This window comes from Benincasa hispida, chromosome 7 (assembly GCF_027475165.1).
Source record: "Benincasa hispida cultivar pf3 chromosome 7, pf3_genome.v1.1, whole genome shotgun sequence".
NCBI lineage: Eukaryota > Viridiplantae > Streptophyta > Magnoliopsida > Cucurbitales > Cucurbitaceae > Benincasa > Benincasa hispida.
In genome coordinates, this window is record NC_143484.1 from 44,639,084 (window position 1) to 44,655,397 (window position 16,314).

Here is a 16,314-nt window from a genome sequence, read left to right on the forward strand (position 1 = left end):
GGTGAACTGGTTGTTTGTTCAACCCAAGCAGCTGTCTGCTTATGCACCATTTCCCTGTTACAATTTTAAAAATTCATAACTTGAAATTCAGAGCTCTTTTCAAGAAACTTCCTTCTACAAACTTGTTTAGAATTGAGTTACTTTCTTACCTTAAACTTTCAGCCAAGAATTCCTTCAAGTTTGGCCTGGAACTTCCAATCTTCACCTCGGGCCCCGAGTAACCCAAGATTCTTCCTCCTCTGTTCTTTCTTCACTTCTTGTTCTTCTCCTTGTGCAAACTTCCTCTGGCAAGACAACCTCGTAAACTAGCTTCTCTCAATTTTCGAATGGCACTAATTTTACTAAAATTTGCTAATGTCAATTGTCGAAACCATGCTTTTGAAGTTCTTCTTCCAAAAACTTCCCACGACCTCCAGAGTTCAAGGATTAACTGCCACGTCACCCCTCATTTAGTATGTTTTTCCTTCCCTTCCATCATAACTCCTATAGAAAAACATGAATTGCTACTTAATAAATATATAATATGACATTACTTTGGCTAAACATACTTATCTAGGAAACCTAGAGTTCAGGGTTTACATGTAGAGCCAAACTGTAACATTCCGAAATTTTGTTCTTAATATAATTTCAGTATCTTCTAATATTTAAGGACATTTTTGGAATTTTGAAAATTCAATTTTTAATAATTGTTATTTTATGTGGAAGAATTGGTTTAATTTTAAATTTGGGTTTGAAGAGGAAAAGGAAAGAATTGGAAATGGTTATATATATATATATATATGTATAGTAAGTTGGGTTTTCTTTTTTAAGAATAAAAATAAAATATTTATTTTATTTCCTTGTGAGTTATTATTATTTTTTTTATTTAAAACCTAAAAGTCCTACCCCTCTCTTTCAAGTGCAAGCAGTTCCCCTCCCTTCACCTCTCCGTTTTCTTTCTTCCTCTTTGCGTTAGCCCCTGTCCTGCCACGATCGTCGACCTCGAAGTGCCGCTGTCCGTCGCCTCCTGGACCCGCTGGATTTGAAGCTGAATGCTAGCTATCAACTCTTCGTGTTGGTGTAAGTGCCTCCAGCCGCCAGTTGCTTGCTCACCCGCACATCGTTCTTCTCTCCCAGCCGTACCGCACGTCTGTCGTTCCGTTGCCGTTGACCGAAGCCAACCTTCGAACGCCATCCCTCACCTCAACTTCTTTGCGCGTCATTCCAGCCATCTGTAGCCGTCCGCCTAGCCCCTGTCTCGCCTCGCCACCAACTTTGTAGTCCTTCACTAGCGTCTTCCGACCAAGCGTCGGGTCTCGCACACCTTGCTAGAATTTGGATCTTGGGTAGGTGTTTTATTTTGGAAATCTTGGATACCCATTTAAGTTTGGTTCAATTATATTGATACTGACTATTTCTCAATTTAGATTGAGGGTTCAAGGTGTCAAGAACCACTATCCAACGACATAAGGTTCCGGAATGATGACTTTTGGTAGGTTTTGGTTTTCGTTCTTCAAAGATTTTTGTTATCAAATGGATAGTTGGCCTAATTATGGATTAAATCTTGATTGTGGAAGATTAATTTGAGATTTCAAGGAGGTTTGGAACCACCGTCCATCAATATTAAAAGGGTTTTGTCACGCTTTGGCAAGTGTATTAAGTCTTGGTACCATTGATTTAAATATAGTATGTTGGAATTTGGAGGTTCTAATCATTATCATTAAATTTGCACAGTTTGGGGCATTTGTTGGGAGGTTGGGAGCAATTTTGAAACGAGCTATACTTTGGGTAAAGAATATTTGAATTTGTTTGGATTTATTTCGGCAATATTTAGGTAGCTTTGTTTGAAATTAGGCCCCTGATGTTGAAATTGAAATGGCTTAACGTTTAGGGATTGGTTCAAGAATTCTACTCAAGATAAAAAGAGGACTTTGAATTGCTAATTTCCTTGGACATAAATTTGAGGTAAGTAACTATACCCTCGGGCCAGGTAATATTAAACATGATGTATTGAGGTTGTTTATTAAATTGATTGTTATGTATGATTTTCTTGAGTGAGTTACATGAACTAGATACACATGAAAGAGGATTGAATGCTAGCATGATTTAAGTAAATTTTATTCTTGGAGATTCTATTGAATCTGAGGATGATGAGATGTATATGTGTGTTATGGAACTATGATGATGAGATGTATATGTATGTTATGGGACTATGATGATGAGATGTATATGTATGTTATGGAACTATGATAATGAGATGTATATGTATTATATAGAACCATGTTATGATACTTGTGATGTTGAAATCGTGATAGTATCCTCACTATTAGTTAGATACCCACTAGAGGTTGTGTGTCCTTTAGGATTCACTAGAGGTGTTGGTTTCCTTCGGGATCCACCAGAGGTGTTGTTTCCTTCGCGACTCACTAGAGTTTCCTTCGGGATTCACTAGAGGAAGTGGTTTCCTTCAGGATCCACCAGAGGTTGTGTTTCCTTTGAGATTCACTAGAGGTGGTGTTTCCTTCGAGGTTCACCAGAGGTTGTGGGTCCTACGGGACCAACTAGAGGTAGTGAATATACTTAACTACATGAGAATGAAGTTTAGTTATTCATGTATGTGTGTGTCCCATGAGGACTAGGGGAGTGCTTACATCCCATCAAAGGTAGGCATCTAGAGGACATAGATGCTTAGCCTGACCCCAGTAGTGGGGTTACTTACTGAGTATCCCGTTCTCATTTTTATGTTTCAGGTAAGTGTAGGGACGCGTCGGTGAATGACAAGAGGAATCCATGAACGAGCCACTGGGGACTAATTTTATGCTTACACTCATGATATTTAGATTTCTTTTCATGTTTTTCAACTTTCAGTTTTAATGTTAATGTTTGAAACTTACGGTTAAGATTTGTTTTCAGACCTATTTATTATCATTTATGATTTATGGGTACCCTATCATTTGTTTTTAATATTTGAATTTAATGGAGGCCTTTTGAATTTATCTTATTTATTTAGCATTTATTTCACTATAAAAAGGTGTCGTTTTAAGTTTCATGCATGCTATGTGTTTAGTGACAGCCTAGCTTGAGTCCTAGGGGGTCGGGCCGTTACACAAAATGATTATATTAGCCCGATGATGATGATGCCAGCATTTGGTTTAGGATATTATGATTAAGAGGCTGGTCCATTGTCTTCATATCGGCATGGACATGGGCGCGACCGTGGAGAGCATAATTAATATTTATATTATGAAGTGCCTATAGAGGTAATTAAAAAATAAATCGAAGACCAAAAACTCATGGAAATAGCTAACAATTAAATTCAGAAAAATATGGCGAACAAAATATCTAAATATATTTGCAAATAACTATATATATTATAGAAAATCAGTTGAGCACTTATCGTAGAAAGCAATAAAATGAAGAAGACAATAACAAAAAGTCATGGAATAAAATGAGTAAATAAAATGGTAGAATCTTTTGCAATTGAAATATATTTTTAAATGATTGTATTTTCGAGAAAAAAATTAGAATTAAATTGTAAATCTTTGAAAAAGCACATACAAGAAAAGAAATAAATCAATAAAGTTAATTTTGGTGTAAAATCGAGCATCACAAATACTAAAAAAATAATATAAATAAATAACATAAATAAAATAAAGTAAATAAGAAAATAATGAAATAATGATTTTTTTTTTTTAATTTCTCCCCAAAAAGTTGGGATTTCTCACCAATATTTTATTCATACACCCATATGAACCCACCAAATCCCTTTAGTCAATTTGGCAAGTTGGAAGTGGGTTTATTTGGACACTAATTATGTGTAGTTGTAAAACAAATGACCAACATATACAAAGACACGTGGAAACATGAAGGATGGACATCTATTTTAGTGTAATGTTTATATAATACTCCCACTTAGATGCTCATTATATATATGAAATATGACTCGTTAAAACCTTACTAGAAAAAACCCTAGTGATCAAAATCTTACTAGGAAAACCCAATGGAAAAACCCTAGTGAAGAAAAAAGATTACATATTTCATATAATTTATACTCCTGAAAAATACGACATATTTGCTCCACCTCATAGAAAAATCACTTGAGATCTCTGAGTCGTCGTATTCTAATGTTGTGCACCAATTTCTCAAAGGTTGTAGTAGGTAACGACTTCGTAAATAAGTCAGTCAGGTTATCCTTCGAACAAATTTGTTATACAGTGATGTTGTCATTTTCTTCAAGATCATGAGTGTAGAAAAGTTTTAGTGAAATATGCTTTGTTCTATCTCCTTTAATATATCCTCATTTGATTTGAGCTATACATACTGTGTTGTACTCAAAGAATGTCGCTGGAAGATTTTTACTAGAAGACAAACCACATGTTCCACGAATGCGCTGAATTATTGATCTTAGTCATATACATTCTCAACTTGCCTCATGAATTGCAAGAATTTCAGCATGATTTAAGAAAGTAGCCATTATGGTCTGTTTCATTGATTGCCATGATATAGCAGTTCCTTGGTATGTGAACAGATAGCCTGTCTGAGATCTAACTTTATGTGAATCAGATAAATATCCAAAATCTGCGTCGTCAACTAGAACAAAATTTGATTTATTTGAGTAAAACAAACCCCATGTCGATCATTCTTCGGAGATAATAGAATATATGCTTAATTCCGTTCCAATGTCCTTTTGTTGGAGAAGAACTATATCTTGCTAATAAATATACTAAAAATGCAATATCTGGTATTATATTATCAACAAGATACATAAGTGCACAAAATGCACTAAGATATGGTACTTCAAGACCAATAAGTTCTTCATTATTATCTCGAGGTCGAAATATATCTTTGATCACATCTGGTGAACGAACTTCCATTGGAATGTTCAATGGATGTGCTTTGTCCATATAAAATCTTTTCAAAATTTTTCCTGACTGATGAATAAATATCCTATCTGCTAAATGCTCAATTTACAAATTAATTATAAACACTAAGTCATTAAATAATGAAATTTGACAATTAAGTTTGATGAGATTTTTCATGATAAGGACTAAATTGTTTCAAATTTGAATTTATAGACCTAATTCTTATAAAATTAAACGTATAAGGACTAGAATATTATATGCTAAAGTTGTTTAAACACATAAATTGTTACAAATTTGAAAGTAAGGTGACATAAATTGTTGCATATCAAAGTTCGAGGACTAAATAATCATTACTTCTACAAAAGCTTAGGATCAAAAATGATTTTTAACCTATATATATTTATATATGCTTGATAATTATTGGAAAAATTGCAAAAAGTACTCGTAAAGTATGGTGGTAGCTAGTTGTAATTAAACCCTCAAACTTTTAATTGTAAAAATTGAGCACTCAAACTTATGCAAATATTAAAATAGGATCCTCAAACTTAAATGATATTAGAAATTGTAACAATTGTATAAGTTTAAGGGTTCAATTTTTATCATTTTGGAGTCCAATTTCTACAACTATTATAAGCTACTCATCCAATTTTTATAACTCTTAACATAAAGTTCCAGATCTTCCACAACTTGTTAGCATATTGATGTTTGAAAATAGGGTTGATTGAGGTTAACATTTTCCAACTACAGTTGACTTTACAAAAAGGAATAATTTGAAAGAATGAATGTTCTTGCTAGCTAGTTTGAGTCAACCATGCAACCCATAAATTAGAATATATTCTTTTAAATGTCAGAAACAAAGCAAAAGCAAAGCATAGACAACCCAAGCAACTATATATAGATGCATAATCTAATCAACTATATATGTTGATTAGATTCTTCCCTTTCATGTTAGATTCTATCTTCTTTCTTTCATATCTTTTATGATTTGGTGAATGGTTGGATTTGCTACACGAACATGGAAGGAAGAGAAGTTTAGTATGATGATGAATAGTGTTGTTTGATAGCCAAAAATGACTTGCCTGCTATATTCAAATATGATAAGTTTTAGATTAATGCACACAATTTGATTTTTATCAGGCAGTCATTTTGGCTAAATCGACAAACTCTTCTCCATCATTCTAGACCTTCTCTTTCACTAGAGTATGATAAAAGTGCAACTACGAGCTCATTCTTCCCATTTAAGGATGTTGTGAATGTTAACTTTTGTTTATAATATTTGGTATTAGACTTGTTAGTAAATTTCACCAATCTCTTTTTTATGCTTAAATATATAGATTGCTCGTTGAATATCAACGCTAGTTTTTTCGTTAGGTAGTTGATCTCAAATGTCAAAAAATGTATATTTTATTTATTTATTTATTTATGTTCTTTTTTCTTGTTTCTTCTTGCCACAAAATATTTGACTATTCAAGTGATAAAAGAATTCAATTAAAAAAAATATTGCCACATGATAGCACCGAAAATGTATTATCTTGCTATGTTTAATTCAGGATTGTTCTTAAACTTTACGTGTTTATTTGGTGATTTTATAGGTTTCGAGCATTTAAGAGGTAGAGTCAACGTTAGTGACGAAATGGAGCTAAAACAAACCAAAATCGAGCTAAATTGCATCAATCAGGAAAGAAGAATCCAAAATGGCATCATGACACTCTACGATGTTGTAAGATAGAAAGCCCCTATTTCGTGAAAAGCACATAGCGCCACAACGCTTCAAAGTTCATCGCGCGCATCTGTCCGCCAATGCTGCGATGTTGTACCCTATCACCACGGCACCAACTCGATTTATATGAAAGGGTTGTTCAGCTGCCTAGGGCTATTATTTCGGATTCCAGCTAATTGTAGTGCGTTTTCTTTCTATTTTTCTTCTGTCTTTTTTTTTTTTTTTTTTTTTTTTTAAATTTTTTAATTTTTATCTTGATGTCTCAAAACTCTACTCGGTCGATCTTCATGACAATTATTGGCTAAGGTACTTATTCTAAATTAGGTATAGAGTAATTTTCCCCCTATATTATAACTTGTGAGGTTTAGATCTTTCTATAACTCTGGGAATTGTTCTTTAGATTCTTTTGCTGTGATTGAATGATTATGATTATATTTTTTCTTTGAAGTCTAGGTTCCGAATTACAATACATGACATATGATTGTGATTTGATTAAAAGTTACCAAGGGTTAGACTAACTTGTAAATCATTAATTGGGCTCTCACACAACTTTTTAAATGAGTTGGCTAAGTTTAGATTATATAGGAATTAAGTCGATGAACCTATGATCAAGTTAACTCGAAAGCCTAAGTTAGACCATTTAATTATTGAATTCAATATCTCTTTAATTTTTCTACAATTAAATTTTTCTTGCAATCAAGTAATTTCAAACCCCCCTTTAATTACATAGAATTGCTAACCACTTAATTTGAAAACTCTTCGGTTCCCTTTGTTCGACCCATGCTATAGATGGGTAGAACTTAGATTTTTTATTATTTTTCTAAGAGGTATTGTAATTAAAGTGTGAGGTGGAAGAATCGAACCTCAAACCACGAGGTTGATAGTATAAACATTATTCCAGTTGAGCTACGATTTTGTTGGCTAAAGTCTCATAATTTATTAGTGGACTAATTATTAATTATGCAGTATTGATTTATCCATTAATTGAAAAAAAATCTAAGTTATTATATGTATTCTTGAATATTATGTAGTTGAAATACAAAGTGGATTATGTTCAAGAAATAATCTAAAGGTCTATAGTATATGGATAAGGTTGGGTGTCTTATACTTATGATACTACGGATACAACCCACTTTGTAATAGCTACAAATAGTTTGATCCCCGTTCATGTGGAGACATTTGAATGGGGATATCCTATACAAAGAGTTTGTCTAAGATCGGACCGCGAAATATTTAATCTCTCTTTGTAAATTCGTTGATTGATGAGATTAATATTTCATAGGATGATCATGTACGACGCGATCTTAATCTTGAGTGATTTATAAACTCTTGTTTGTGAGGTCAGTACTTTGATTTGCATAAGTGAGAGTGGCCTGAGTTGCCGACTCAATATGCCTATCATTTTGGGACTTGACTAAATGGGGAGCTAGGAACATATTTTCACAAGATAGAATTTGCTCATTCTCGCATAGGGTAGGTAGATGAGTAGTTCCCTTAAGTGTCGATTTTGGATCCTGAACAACGGGCCCCACCCTCGGGCCCATTCTCTCACTGGCCCAAGAGAGACCTAGTTTATGGTTGGACCATGAACGTCCAAGGGAGACCTAGTTTATGGTTGGACCATGAACAAATTGTTCATTAGAGGAATTAATTACATAGGAGAAATGGACATTTTGACCCAACTATAATTATGAACCACTCGTGAAGGATCAACTTACTTTAATTATATTTATGAACACAACTTGTCCTACAATGTATAAGAGTACAACTACGGACCTATAGTGGTTTGCCTTGTAGTTAATAATTAATCTTGAATCATTAGAGCTTATAATCTGTAAGTCCATAAGACTCCCTTACTAGCTCACCATAGACCAATAAAGATCAAATATGTTAAAAAAAATTGAAATGTTCAAATTTATGAAGAAAAATATTAATTGTAATGGATATAATTAAATACATATTTTATTATAAAGTTTATTTAGATGAGATTCAAATTATAACTTTATAATATGAAGAATTAATTTATTTGAATATGATTCAAATAGTTAACTATTTATTTGGATGAGATCCATATAAATAAATAAATGATTTAATTTGAATAAGATTTAAATTAAATAATATTAGGAGAATTAGTTTATTTAAATATGATTCAAATAAATAATTAATTAATTTGAATAAGATTCAGATTAAAGAGAATTTGCAAAAGATACATATTTAAATATGATTTAAATACTTTAACTCTTTTAATATGAGATACTAAGTGGGAATATGTATTTTATTAGATATTATTGAATATTTAATTTAAAATATATGTAGAGGGATTCTAATTAGGAGTGACCCAGTATCTATAAATACGGCCCTAGGGAGTTGTAACAACCCGATCTTTCGAGTACTCTAACAAGGGTCGTTACTCATAATACACATTTAAAACCAAATATTTTGACCATAAAATCTATTAAAATTATTGAAAAATAAGGAGAAAAGAGAAGAGACAAGACAAGGCTTACGTAGAAAACCTTAACACAGGGAGAAAAAAAACCACAATAGAGAAGTTTTATTATTTTAATGTCATACATATAAGAGACCCCAACCTCAAATATAAATAGAATGAGGGAAAACCCTGATTTAGTAGGCATAAAGTAAAAAGACAAAAATGCCCTTAGGGCTAAAGCACCATATTTCAACACTCCCCCTCAAGTTGCGGCGTAGATATCAGCTAGACCCAATTTGCTAACACAAGCTTCAAAAGTCTGTCTCGATAACCCTTTGGTAAGAACATTTGTGACCTGTTGGCCTGAAGAAACGTAGGGAATACAAATCACGTCGTGGTCTAACTTCTCTTTAATAAAGAGTCTGTCAATCTCAACGTGTTTAATTCTATCATGTTGCATTGGATTGTTGGCAATACTGATGACAACCTTATTATCACAATACAGTTTCATGGGATTAGGATTGTCTTGGTGAAGATCAGACAAAACTTTTTGTGACCATATTTTTTCACACACTCCTAGGCTCATAGCTCTATACTCTGCCTCAGCACTACTCCTGTCAACCACACCCAGTTTCTTACTCCACCAGGTAACCAAATTTCCCCATACAAAGATACAATATCCCAAGGTTAACTTTCTATCGGTTACTGATCCTACCCAATCTGAGTCAGTATATGCTTCGATACTCCGTTTGTCATATTTTCTAAAAACTAAGCCCTTTCCTAGGTGGATTTCAAATATCTCAGAATTCGAGGAACTGCTTCCATGTATTCCTCATATGGACTCTACATGAACTGACTTACCACACTTACAGCATATGATATATCATGTCGGCTATAAGATAGGTAAATAAATTTTCCCTTAAGGCATTGATACCTCTCTTTATTTACAAGAACTCCTTCTGTAATATTTTTCAGTTTGCCATGGACTTCAACAAGAGTGTCAACAGGTTTACATTCGATTATTCCCATTTTCTTTAACAAGTCCAGTGTATATTTTCGTTGAGACACAAATATTCCTGCTTTCGATCTTGCCACTTCCATCCCAAAAAAATATCTCAAACTACCAAGATCTTTGATCTCAAATTCGCCTGCCATATTTTGCTTCAACTTAACAATCTCTTCCGTATCATCTTCTGATAAAATGATATTATTGACATAAACCACCAAAATAGCAATCTTCCCTGGTAGTGGTCTTTTGGTGAACAAGGTATGATCATAATGCCCTTGAACAAACCCTTGGGATTTAACAAACATAAAAAATCTATCGAACCACACTATCGGAGATTGTTTGCAAACATGGTTCCCAAATTTAGCTTCGAAACCTGGAGGAGGGCTCATGTAAACCTCTTCTTCTAAATTACCATTCAGGAAGACATTTTTTATATTCAGTTGATGTAGAGGCCAGTCCTTATTCACGGCAACGGATAGAAGAACTCAGATTGCATTGAGCTTAGCCACTGGGGAAAAAGTTTCTGAATAGTCAATCCCATATGTCTAAGTGAACCCTTTAGCTACTAACCTGACCTTATATCTTTCAAGCATTCTGTCAGATTTATACTTCATCGCGAACACCCATTTGCATCCAACAGTTTGTGACCTTTAGGGAGGGCCACCAGATCCCAAGTTTTATTCGCTTCAAGGGCTCTCATTTCTTCCATTACTGCTGCTTTCCACTTGGGAACTTCTATAGTTGTGTGCACACTGGTAAGAATTGCTAGAGCATCCAGTTGGGTAGTAAAGGCTTTAAAACCAGGAGACAAATTCCTATAGGTCAGAAAGATCTGCACAGGGTACTTGGTGCATGACCTGGTTTCTTTCTATAGAGCAATTGGCATATCAAGAGTGGTATCATAATTGCCAGTTTTCTCCGACCTCTTTCCAGTATCAGAGTACTGACTCTGCTCGGACTCCTGTGACAAGTCCTCATTCTCTTGAGGACCTTCCAACACCTCATTACCATATTTAGTTTCACCCTTTTCTGAGCTTGTCTCACCATCTTCTACACATCCAGAGTTTCCTTCAAGGACATTATCTGAAACAAAAGGATCTTGAACTTGAGCTGGTGCTGGTTCTGATTCTTGGACACTTTCGATGAGACAACAGGGGTTTTCTGGGTTTCCTTTTTGAGATTCTTCCTGTAATATATTATCCACGACACCTGTCTAGTAGGGAGAACAAACACTGGAATATTTAGACCAGATTCAGGACTAGGTAAAACAAAAACATTTGTTTTGTATCTGGACTAAGTTCAACGTTGAAATCAATAGGTACGGAGTATGTAGAACTATTAGTCTCTTCACTAGTGGTCTCTCCTTGAAGATGACTAATAGGAAAAAATGGTTTATCTTCAAGGAACGCAACATCTATAGTAACGAAGTATTTCCTTAAAGATGTGTGAAAACATTTATAACCCTGCTGATGAAGGGGATACCCGACAAACACACACTTTTGAGCTCGTGGGACAAACTTAGTCTGGTGAGGACCGTGAGTATGCACGAAAGCTGTACACCCAAACACATGAAGAGGAACCTCAGAAATAAGACGCGTGGATGGGAATGATTCTTTAAAACACTCCAGGGGTGTTTGAAACTTAAGAACGCGTGAGGACATCCTATTAATGAGATGAACGACAGTGAGAACAACATCTCCCCATAAATACGATGGAAGAGACGCCAGAATCATCAGGGATGAAGTAACTTCAATGAGATGATGATTTTTCTATTTAACCATCCCATTTTGTTGCAGAGTGTAAGCACAAGAATTTTGATGGACAATTCTTTTCGAAGTCAGGAATTCCCGAAGGGTGTGATTGACAAACTCACGTCCATTGAAGTTAAGACTGTGGTGTAAAATTGTTGGAAGATAGATACGACCTCGAACTTATCAGTAAGGAGATACACCCATGTAAGTCGAGTATGATCATCAATAAACATGACAAACCACCATTTATTGGACAAGGTAGAGATGTTTGAAGGGCCCCAAACATCAATGTGGATCAGGTGGAAAGGCTGGGTAGGTTTATAAGGTTGAAACACAAAGGAAACGCAAGGCTGTTTAGCACGTATACAGACATCACAAGATAGAGAAGAAATGTTCACAATATGGAATAAATGGGGAAAAAATATTTTATATATAGAAAACTTGGATGTCCAAGATGAAAATGCCACAATAAATAATCCTTTTCAGACATAGTAAATGATGATAACAGACTAGTCCTAAACAAATTCCTAGAAAAAGCATCTTCAGAAAGGAAATAGAGGCCTCTGTCATATCGGGCAGTGCCAATAGTCATCCCCAAGCTCAAGTCCTAAACAAAATAGCATCTGGTGAGAAGACGACTTTACAGTTCAAATCTTTTGTTATTTACTTATTGACAACAGGTTAAAGAAATCTTCAACACATGTAGTACATTTTTTAAAACTAGTCCTTGAAATGGGACAAACAACCTTTTCCAGCAACAGGATCGATGAACCTATCTGCAATTCGAATCCTCTCATTTTCAGCACTCGAAAATACAAAAGGAATCGATCAGATGAACCAATCAAGTGATCGATCGCTCCTGAATCTAGAATCCATAATTCATTCCCTTCAACAAAGAAACTAAAGGACTGAGGAGTATCTAATTGAACAACTGTTGCGATCCCTCTATTACCTGAGTCACTCGGGTTGGTCACCTGAGGTTGTGCGACCACCTCAATAGATTCACTCACAAGAGCTCGACCATTGATTTGTCATTTGGAAGGCGACGTTTGCCGTTAGGAGGCCGACCATGTAGTTTCCAACACTGGTCCTTCGTGTGCCACGACTTCTTGCAATGTTCACATACTAGAGGTGTTTTATCATTCTGTTTGTCACTATCCGATCCAGAGGATTCCACCCCAAAGGCAGCGGACTCCTAACAGTAGAGCCATTCATTGCACTCGATCTATCTTCTTCTAACCGAACCTCTGAGCAGACCTCTATGAGAGACGGTATCGTTTTTGCCCTAGAATTCGACTCCGAACCATATCAAATTTTGGATGCAATCCCGCAAAGAAGTCATACACACGATCAATCTCTTCTATCTTCGAATATTGAATTCCATCATATGAGCAATTCCAGATGATCTCCCGACACAAATCCATCTCTTGTCATAATAAGGACATATTGTTGAAGTATGATGTTACATCCATGCTCCCTTGCTTACACTCATAGACCTGTTTACGTAGAGTATATAGGCGAGACACGTTCTGCCTTCTAGAATATAACCTTTGGACCGCATCCCAAATATCCCATGCGTGGCTGAATAGAGCAAGGGTTTTCCAATCTGAAGTTCCCTGCTGCTGATCAACATTGAGCAAAGTAACGAATCCTCTCCCTTCCAGACATGCTCTTGGGGATCCCCAAGGCTTGGCCGTGGTATTTTTCCGGTCAAGTACTTGAATTTATGGCGCCCTTCAAGGACCATTTTAACATTTTTGGACTACGAGAAATAATTCTGGCCATTCAGCTTCTCTCCTATGATCATCCCTACAGAGTTTCCTATAGTCCCAGACATCAAATTAGTAGTAGGAAGAGTAGGAAACACTATTACCAAATTTTCTGAATAGATTGGAAGACTGGAAGATTCATGTCCATTCAGTTTTGCCCCAAGAATTGTCATATGTTATTGGAGACTTGCCAATTGGAGTTCCCCATGGAACTCTACTCTTGGATGTTTCTGCCCATAGGAGACAGGAATGGAATTCTCTACCATAGAGTCACCCATTCGATACCGAGGCTGAACCGGATACACATTTGGGAGGTACTATTGCTACTAGACAGATGCTGCTGGCGGAGCTCCGATCGGTTACTGTCCACTAGGCTCGACACTACTCTCGGATGGAGGCACGATCGGGTAGTGTGGAAACATCTCGAAAATGATCGACTGGCTGCTGGAGGCAAGAGGAGCTCCGATCAACTGACCCGACCCAGTTGCTGGAACAAACTCGCTCGACAACTTCTGAGGCTGGGAGATCTGCGCGAAAACTAGCGCGTCTTCTGGAATAGGACTGCCAGCCATCTAGGCGATCCGCGATCCAGCTGGGTTATGGCTGCTCAATGGCACGGCTCCAAGGACTATGGGTGGCGCGGTTGCTGGGTTGAAGACGATTGGCGGCTGCTCTCCAAGGGTTGTTATTGCGCCAGGTTCAAGATCGTCCGAAGATATCAAACCACGACCACCTGGATCATGGCCATATTAGTTGCGTCTGCCATTGTTTCATCACCTACCATGTTTGATGACTGAATTTCTTCTATCAGGGCTAGGGTTTCATCACCTTGCTTTGATACCGTATTGAAAAATAAAGAGAAAAGAGAAAGACAATACCAGACTTACGTGGAAAACCTTAACATAGGGAGAAAAAGCCATGTTATTTTAATGTCATAAATACAAGAGACCCCAACCTCAGATATAAATAGAATGAGAGAAACCCTAATTTAGTAGGCATGAAGTAAAAAGATAAAAATGCCCTTAGGGCTAAAGCACCATATTTCAACAAAAGCAATAAAGATAGTTTTTTTTTTTTTTTGTTAAATAATCTAAAATAAATAAATAACAAATAAATAAAACCTCTATTCGTGGCCCTCTAAACCTTTTAGAAAGAAAATATTCAAAACATTAAATTTTTTGTTTGACATTAAATTCTAATTTTAAAACATTCAAATGACTAAGAAAAACATATACTGAGCGAAAGCGATTTAAGCGATTTCTCTTGTCCTTATATGGCTTTGTCATGGGTGTCTGTCACTCGCCAGCCTATTCCTATCATTTCCTGAAAGAAAGGATGAGTATAACAATACTCGATAAGTAACCCGCTATTAAACCCTCTAAGTTAGTTGTTAACTAATTTATCTAGGCATCGATGTACACCCATATGATATCAGTCATAATGATCCCGAAGGGTTTCCTATTAGTTGTAAACGCGATCTCGAAGGAACAACATCAGTCATAGTGTGTAACCCGAAGGTCCACAAATCAATTGTAAACATGAACTCGAAGGAACATGCATCAATCATAGTGTGTAACTCAAAGGTCCACAAATCAATCATAATGTGCACATAAATAGTCAAATGCATGCATCTGCCCAAATAAGAAAAGCTACAAGAACCCTATAACTTTGTATGCATCAATTTACATATAACTCCTTTGTTAGATGTACAGTCGTTTATCTTAGGCTAAAATTACCAGCATATTCTCAATGAACCTTACATATCATCATGGTCAAAACAATCCATTCAGTCTAATTAGATTAGATAGTCCAATCGGTCTAAATTAGACAGTCCAATCAATCCAGTCCAATCATTATCATGCAAGGGGACTAGATCGAAGGCGAACCAATAAAAAGATAGTTGCCTCCATGAAGTCTTGATAACTGAACAAAATCCTTTCTATCTTGAAATAAAGGCCTTGAATTAACCCCTAAATATAACTTGATCCCAAAATCCTTTCAAGCTTTACAAACAAATTCCCAATCAAACATGTCAAAACTCTTTTGATATTGTTGAATGACTGCTCCACCCCTCCTTGAAATCTCAAATTAATCTTCCACAATTAAAATTTAGTCATTAATTAGGCCAACTATCCATTCAAATCTTTGAAGAACAACAATCAAGACTCACCAAACGTTGTCAATCGGGTCCTTAAGCTGCTTGAAAGTAATTCTTGACACTCCAAAACTCTGTTCTAACATCCAAACCACAATGTATATCAACAAATTAGAGTCAAAATTAATGTACACTCAGTATACCTCAAAGAAAATCTTTCTAAGTACGACAATCTTACCCAAAAACTCTAGTTCACAGCGAGACGTGGCAAAATTCAATGATACATGGCTCACGGAGCAACGAGAGGTGAAGAGATCGTCGACGATCGGCGGTTGAATGGTCTGAAACAGGCAATGTGACTAGATCTGAACACACGGAAGGACATAAACAACCTAAATGAATGACGCGGCTGGATTCGAACACTTAGCGGTGACCAACGATTGTGACGGCGACGCCCCGACGGTGAGTGAACAGCAGCGGCGCGACTGTTAGCAGCGGATGGTGATGAACGACGGTTGAGCGTTGGATCTCGTGGGTTTGAGACAGACGACGACGCGATCTGACTCAAAGAAGTGGCAGCGCCCGTTCGGATAGCAGTGACGATGGTGCCGTGACCAGATAACGGCGGTGGTGAGGGAGAGAAAGACGGGCGGGGGGTGGGCGGAGTTTAATTAATTATTTTCTCCATTTTTTTTTTT

The 16,314-nt window shown here is 36.1% G+C and overlaps 2 long non-coding RNA genes across 3 annotated transcripts; one reads left to right on the top strand and one right to left on the bottom strand.

Moving 5' to 3' along the window:
- Positions 1 to 883: 883 nt before the first annotated feature.
- Positions 884 to 2,943, top strand: LOC120081832 (uncharacterized). Its single transcript, XR_005482957.2, has 5 exons — positions 884 to 1,325; positions 1,407 to 1,471; positions 1,714 to 1,767; positions 1,871 to 1,944; positions 2,730 to 2,943. It is a non-coding gene; the product is annotated as an uncharacterized LOC120081832 (long non-coding RNA).
- A 12,151-nt stretch (positions 2,944 to 15,094) lies between these two features.
- On the bottom strand, positions 15,095 to 16,314 carry LOC120081958 (uncharacterized). Of its 2 annotated transcripts, none has more exons than XR_016530566.1 (2): positions 15,855 to 16,314; positions 15,095 to 15,755 (listed from the first exon to the last, which is right to left on the bottom strand). It is a non-coding gene; the product is annotated as an uncharacterized LOC120081958 (long non-coding RNA). The 2 variants fall into 2 exon arrangements; XR_005482997.2 differs by having other exon boundaries at positions 15,095 to 15,750; positions 15,855 to 16,296.